Genomic DNA, 6,226 nt, shown 5'->3' on the forward strand with positions numbered 1-6,226 from the left:
AGGAAATGAAACCCCCTGAGGTCCAGGCACCCCAGGCAATAAGAGCAAGAATGAGTGTGAATGGACATGATGCAATGGTTTCTATGACCTTAGGAAGTTTGATGACCATTTTATGGATGAATATTCAGTGGTGGCTCATTGTCCCCATCCCTCTCCCAGACAGGGTCCTAACTATAATGAAAGACAACACTTACATGACTAAAGGGCCTTCACATATCATTTCATTTCAACCTAACAACAATCCTTTGAGGTAGGTGCTAGTCTACCCTTTTTATAGATAGGAAAACTGGTTGAAGGAGGAACTTAAGTTCCTCACCCATGTTCTCACAGCTTCTATATTTCTGAAGCAGACTTGGAACTCAGGTATTCCTGATGCCAAGACAAACACCCATCAGGGAATTTGCACTGTCTAATATTATCTGGGGAACCGGATGCAAATGTGCAATGTCTTGGATGCAAAATCACTGCTCTCACAGAATGTTATAGATTTTGGGTTTCTTGGGGTTCTTTTTTTATGTTAATGTGACCCATGTTTTTCTAGCCACTAAGTCCCATAATCTTATGGTTGTGTCATGACTTCCTATAATGAACTTTGGCTCTGCAGGTTGACACTTCACTGAAAGTCACTACATTTCTATGACCCTCCAATGTATGTACACTGCTTCCTGTCCTCAGGTCCCATAACCTTGCAGTTGCATCTCTGCTACAAATCCCCAGCACATCAACTGTCATGTGCAAATCCAAACCACATACTGCACTGAGAAGGGAATTTATAATTTTCATATTAATCAATATATGTGTAATGAATATACTAATAATTGGGTTTTCTCAAGAGCTGCCTGTCTGGCTTGGGAGTCAGAGCTCACAATGCAGCTTAAACTGAGTGATTAAAACTGGCAATGCTCACAATCACTGAACCTTAAGAGAATCAAATCAAAGATTGAACCTGTTGGTATCGCAAAACTCTGGTTCTGTACTTTAGGGGAGGTGGTCACAATCCCCAAACTTGACTCCAGAATTGTTGTATTGTGGGACTTGCGGGTTTCTCCTGGGAAACCAGTAAATGATTGTTTGTGATCCACCTTTCCCCCTCCTTCCCCAGTTGCGAATTAAGTATATAATCTGTGCTTTTACTTCAGTTAAGAGAACATTCCACACTCTGAAGTTGATTAATTAAACTACTTGATTACTGACACTCCTGTCTCTAGGCCTGCTTTGTGGGGCTAAGCATTCTCAGGTTAGAGACTGGTTCAGTAAAGATCCTGTTGACAGAACTTAGATGTCCATGATAATGACTGATAACCTTACTCTGTTCAAGATCTCAGCATTTCACCTCCTTATCTTCACCACAGGAGAAGAGGTATGGACTCCTTGAACTTACTGTCACCCCTCTTACCCTACTGATATGCCCAGTCATTGACAGTTTAATTAGTCACTAGCCAGGTCACAGGTCTTTATAGTCCTATCAGCAGAACCTCTAACAAACTAGAACCTGATTGCCAGGTTCTACTGCAAGACATTGGACCCAGCCTAGACGTTCACTGAAGGCTCTGTATAGTTTCCTTGGTGGATGCCACTGTGGTTTAGGCATTGTGGGGTCCTTTTTGCCCATCATTACAGAATTCTTGGTGCTACCAGCTTCCATAACAGCCATAGCTAACCCAGGTGACTGAATGTCCAACCAGTGTGCCATGTGAGTTAATATAAATATCTCCTATCTTAGCTGAAGTAAAAGTAAATTATGTATCTAGCCTGGATTGTGAAGGAGACAGGGCCACAGCTCAGGACTGTGCAATAGATTCACTGTGCAGTCTTTGAATCTGAGTGTGTGCAGTCAAAGGCACACCAAGACCTGGTGATTGACCAGGAAAAGCAAAGTCTGCATCATTTTCTCTGTGTCAATTATATCTTCAATGATCAAGACATTCTTTCCAGTTAAGGTTGGGAGATCCTCTCCCCCAATCACTTTTTTATCACCTGCTGACAGATTGTTACAGTAGCTTTCCAATCTGATAAAATCTACAGTCATAGGGATTGTGATCACTATCCAGTAAATTCAGCAAAGAATTTACAGCCACTCCTGAGGACACAGATGGAAACCACGTGGTGGCCTCCCATCTCTTCCATCACGTCTCATGCTAAACATTTGATCCTGTCAGGGATTACCCATGAGGAATGAATACTTTTTCTAGATCTTTAGCATGATGCTTAGGGATGCAAAAAGAATCCAGGTCATAGTCTGGTTCATCATCTTCAATCATGATGTTGTGGCTGAAGTTTGCCATGATGGTGCAGGAAGCTCCATTGTGTCAGCTAGGCAGCAGTAGGAGAAGAGTAGATGGGAAGGGAAAAGAGGAGAGGACAAGAGAGGAGAGAATTAGGAAGAAGAGGAAATGGAAGCAATTCCCAGGGAGGAAGGGAGCTATCAAGACACTACCTACATTGGGAAGGGTTAGTATCAAAGTTACTGGGTTGAAAGAGCAATATGGGCCTGGGCAGTGGCTATTGACTTTCTTTGCCTGCATTATCAGTGAGAATTAGCTAATAACTTCCCCTTTATCTGATAATCAGACTTCTCTCCTCTTTCACCCCTTTATACCTGACCACTGAAAGGAGGATCATTTCGTTATGTAGGTTACCACAAACATAGCTTGTAGGTTGAGAAAGTAAAGACAACCAGGTTCCTTTTTATAGGAGATGGAATATGAAAGAAGGCAGAGACAAATGGTCTCAAAATGTGAACAAAATGATGTGGAAAATGTCATGGCAAAAAGGAACAACATATAATTATCATTACTTTTGAATTGCTTTAAATCTGTTAAGGGCAGCTAGGTGGAGCAGTGGGTAGAGCAGTAGGCCTGAAGTCGGAAGACTCATCTTCCCCACTTCAAATCTGGCCTCAAGACACTTACTAGCTGTGTGACCCTGGGAAAGTCACTTCACTCTGTTTGCCTCAGCTCCTCATCTATGAAATGAGGTGAAGAAGGAAATGGGCAAACCACTCCAATATCTTTGGCAAGAAAACCCCCAAATGGGGTCATTTTGGAAAGTCAGACATGACTAACAATGATAAGAAGTCCTGGTATTCACTCACTAGCCCAATGGCTCCAGACTCCCAACTGTCATTTACCAAAATAACATTTTCCATCCACCGCTGGCAAGGGACTACTTCCTTAACAACCACCAACACTAGGAGGTAGGTGCTGCTGTTATCCCCATTTTACAGTTAAGGAAATTGAGGCAGATATGTTAAGGACATGACCAGGGACCTATAGCTAGCAAATGGTTGAGGCCCTGAAGAGTAGTATTGCTTCACCTTCTGAGGCTGTGCCCTCCACATTAAATATGGGACTGCCAATCACTTGTTCTGGCACATCCAAATTGGGTTTATGAAACCTCACAACTTTAAATGTTCTCCTTTTCTAGAGGTATCTTCACTCCATTGCTAATCTTATCCTAGAATTCAAGTAAAAAGAACTGGCACAGATTTGAATGACCATTCATATTTTAAACTATTATCTGACAGAGAGAAAATAGCAACCAAATTTACAAGGATAGTATCTTTTTAAAATAACTTTTATTGATATCTTGATTTTTCCATGACTCGAGTTTCTCCTGGTATTCTTCTCCTACCCTCTACAAGAGAGCTATTCCATATAAGTAGTATTTATTACAGAGGAGAAAATGGAAAGGGGAAAAAAAATCGAACTGATCAATACAATGAAAACATCTGCAGAAATATTGAATGTACCTCACCAATTATCCTCCCAACTCTGTAGAGAAGTAGGGTGGCAGTGTCTTCTCAAATTTCTTCTTTGGGTCAACGCTTGTTTATATTAAGTTTACAAGGGTGTCCTGAAAAATTCCTCCTCTAGAAGAAGAGTAAGTGGAGATAGCAGTAGATAAGAGGAGCAGCTTCAGGCTTCCCCAGAGTTGTTGGAAAGGCAGATCTGGAGATGAACATTCTTCACAAGGCACTGGCAAAGATCTTCAGGGCCTTGGCTGGTCTCTGACTTGATCATGAAGGAGGATTGGTATTGGAAGGTGGAACCTCATGTACCTTGCAGCAAGCAGGCAGGAAACATGGCAGTATATTGAGTGGTTGGAGCTGTTCTAACTGAGGGTGTCATTAGTAGTTAAGAGCAGGAGCAGGGTCCATAAGCCAGGCCTTATCAATCTATAATTTGTACAAATCTGAGGAGACATGCATGGATTTCATGGTGTTGATTTTCAGCCTGTAGAGGGTGGTGGGATGAAGTGCCATATAATCAAAATAATGGAGGGTATTATGACACTCAGGATAGCATAGCAAAGAATTCTGCTCATACAGTGGCTACATGTGGAGTGGTTTTCTGGATGTGATGGTGTTGAATTCACCACTACAGAGGAGTTCAGTGGTTGGTTTTCTTCATATACCAATGCCAGAGCCCAAGAATCTTTTTTTTCTGGCTGAACGGTATCCATTGAAATGACCTAGGTTTGGGCTCTTCTGGTACAAGTCTCCACAGTGACGTGTCTGATCCTGGGGCAATGATTTGTATTTCACCACTTGCACCTGTAGAGAGAAGGATTAATGTCAAAATAACTTTGATTGGCCAACATGGCAATCTAGACCCATTTAGTTGCTACTCACCCTAGAGCAGTTTTGCCTGGTAGACTTAACTTTCCTGTCCTATCAGGGGTCTCAGCTAATGACTTCCTCTTTATCTGGTTGACAGATTCTTTACTCCACCTCCACCTTTTGATGTTGAAGTCACTGAGAGGGGGGATTCATTTTTTTCTTAAAGGTGAGAAAGAAGTCAACTATTATATGTTCCTTTCTCTGGGAGATGGATTGTAAAAGGGAAGAAATGGAGGATGGAGCAGCTGAGGAGAGGGTAGAGTCAATTGCTTTCAAATTTAAACAATATTATGGAGAATATCATTGTGAAAAGAAACAAAATGTAATTATCACTGATTTGATTACTTTAAGTTTTGAAACATTAAGAAAGCCTGTCATACATAAAGGGTGACTGCATAAGTAAAATCAAAGAACAAGGAATAGTCTACCTGTCAGATCTATGGGGAGGAGAAGAATTCATGACCAAGTAAGAGAGAGGATTATGAAATGTTAAATAGATAGTTTTGATTATATTAAATTAAAAAGCTTTTATACAAACAAAAGCCATGCTACTAAGATTAGAGCAAAAGCAGAAAGCTGGGAAACAATCTTTACAGCAAGTGTCTCTGATAAAGACCTCATTTCTCAAAGAACTGAGTCAAATTTATAAGAATACAAGCCATTCCCCAATTGAGAAATGGTCAAAGATATAAACAGGCAGTTTTCAGATGAAGAAATCAAAGCTATCTATAGGCATATGAAGAAGCCCTCGAAATCACTTTTGATTAGAGAAATACAAAATGAAATAATTCTGAGGTACATGACAAAAAAAGGAAAATGATAAATGTTGGTGAGGATGTGGGAAAATTGAGACACTAATGTATTGTTGGTGGAGTTGGGAGCTGATTCAACCATTCTGGAAAGGGGTTTGGAACTATAGTAACCAAAGTGTTGCCAAACTGTACATACCCTTTGATCCAGCCATACCACTAACAAGTCTGTCTCCCCAAGAGATCACTAAGAAGACCAACATGTGTAAAAGTATTTATAACAGTCCTTTCCTTGGTGGCAAAATGTTGGCAATTGAGGGGAGCTCTATGAATTGGGGAATGGCTGAACAAGCTGTAGTATATGAATGTAATGGAATATCATCGTGAAATAAATGAACAAGCAGATTTCAGAAAAACCCAGAAATGAGCAGAACCAGGAAAATATTGTGCGCACTATCAGCAACTTCTGTGCTATGATCGACTCTGAATGACTCAGTTTTTCTCAGCGAGACAATGATTCAAGACAAGTACAAAGGACTCATGGAGAAAAATATCATCCACATCTAGATAAAGAACTGATGGATTCTTAATGTGGATTAGAGCATATTTTCTCACTTACTTTACTCTTTTATTACTTTATTCTTTTATATTCTTTTATTACTGTGAATATCATAGAAACATGTTTTTACAGAAACCATATGTATAGCCTATATCAATTGCCTGCTATTTCAGAAGGGGGGAGGGCAGGAAGGAATAGAGGGAGAAAAATTTGGAAGTCAAAATATTGTAAAAATGAATGCCAAAAATTGTCTGGACATGAAACTGGGAAAAAAATAAAATACTATCCAAAAAATAA

The 6,226-nt window shown here is 40.2% G+C and overlaps 1 pseudogene; it reads right to left on the minus strand.

The window, feature by feature from the left end:
• Positions 1 to 333: 333 nt before the first annotated feature.
• On the minus strand, positions 334 to 1,654 carry LOC110195149 (uncharacterized; annotated as a pseudogene).
• Positions 1,655 to 6,226: the final 4,572 nt, after the last annotated feature.

The sequence above is a fragment of the Phascolarctos cinereus genome, unplaced genomic scaffold (genome assembly GCF_003287225.1).
Source record: "Phascolarctos cinereus isolate Bilbo 61053 unplaced genomic scaffold, phaCin_HiC Scaffold_726;HRSCAF=1367, whole genome shotgun sequence".
NCBI classification, from domain to species: domain Eukaryota; kingdom Metazoa; phylum Chordata; class Mammalia; order Diprotodontia; family Phascolarctidae; genus Phascolarctos; species Phascolarctos cinereus.